The sequence below is a fragment of the Myotis brandtii genome, unplaced genomic scaffold (assembly GCF_000412655.1).
Source record: "Myotis brandtii unplaced genomic scaffold, ASM41265v1 scaffold517, whole genome shotgun sequence".
Lineage (NCBI taxonomy): Eukaryota > Metazoa > Chordata > Mammalia > Chiroptera > Vespertilionidae > Myotis > Myotis brandtii.
In genome coordinates, this window is record NW_005369706.1 from 2,603,179 (window position 1) to 2,604,819 (window position 1,641).

Consider the following 1,641-nt stretch of genomic DNA (forward strand, 5'->3'; position numbering starts at 1 on the left):
TGAGGGTCAGTGAAAACCAGGAAGATGTTCCTCCTCTCATGAAATGAGAGCAGATGCATTTTGAAGCATTTAGAAAATGGTCTTCCCCTTTTCTGTAGCTGCTGGTTGCCCCTGGAGCGTGAGCTTATCTAGGACAAGGTCTTTCATCTCTGTGTCCTTGAGACTCAAAATATGAGGGGTTCACAGTGTCCCCAGGCTTGTATTATTAAGACAAACTGAATGTTAAATATACTCCTCAGGTCTAACAAAAATTAATGTCAAAGAAGTCAGACTGCTTCTAAAGCAACTGAATTCAGTGGGAGGAGAAATGCATTTTCTCTTTGAAATTTGAAGTTATATAAGCCAAACGCCAAAGAACAGCAGCACATTCTCTCATGCTGCATCTGGCTTTTGAACTGAAGAGCTCGGGCCTCTGGTGCTCTCACCTCACGTTCCCCAGCATCTGCAGCCTTGACCCATTTCTGGTCAGTATCGGCTGGTTACTGACTCAGCAGAGAAGAGCCTGGTCAATCATTACCCGAAAGGAAACAGTAGCTTGTTCTAAAAACGAAGCTCATGTTTTTGTGATCAAAGCAGCTTCTCTGGGAGCCTCAGACCCTTTCATTGATTGTGCTCCCAAAGGGCTCCGGGAACACTGCCCACGTGAGGTCCAAGGCAAGACTGCTTCTTTCGCCGTTGTGGTCTCTGCATGAAATAAAGAAGAGTGTTGTGGAGTACCTTTGTGTGCCTTAAAGGTGTTGTCCTCCCAGTAATAGAGTCCCTGTGCAGCAGAGATGGCATATTTTGTTAGTGAATTTGGGCTGGACCCTGTGCTGGACACATCGTCTTTGTCAACCACAAGCTGTTACTGAACACTTCCTGGGTGAAATATGCTAGTAAGTCGTAAGGAACTGGTTGACTGAATGGCTATTGATTACATAACATTTTTTATTGAAGTGGGTTTTATTTTAAGCTCCGTACTTTCCTCTTCATTGGCAACCATGTCTGCAAAACCCACGTTACACACTCTAAACCCAATGATTTTTATTTTAATCTCAAAGTGAATTTGGCTGTCCTCTAGGTTAGTGATTTATATGACACATTGAGCATTTATTTATTTATCCCCTTTTGTTTATCTACTTAAAAAGAAATTTTCTTTTTACTGTGGTAAAATACACAAAATATAAAATTTTTCATCTCAACCTTATTTATTTTTTGACATGGAGAAATATATATCTGTGGTCTTTCCATCTCAACTATTTTTAGTGTACAGTTGAGAGGCATTAAACACATATTACTATGCAACCACCATCCACAGAACTCTTTTCTTGTAAAACTGAAACTCTTTACCCATTAAACAATAACTCCTTATCCTGGGCCACCTGCCACGATCCCTGGCAACCACAATTCTACTTTTGGTTTCTATGATTTTGACTCTTCTAAGTACCTTATATATGGGGATAATACAGTGTTGTTGTTGTTGTTTTGTGACTGACTTCACATATAACATCCTCAAGGTTAATCCATTTTGTAGTATATGTCAGAATTTCCTTCCTTTTTTTAAAAAAAAAATGTTTTATTGATTTTTTTATAGAGAGGAAGGGAGAGGGACAGAGAGTCAGAAACATCCATGAGAGAGAAACATGGATCAGCTGCCTCCTG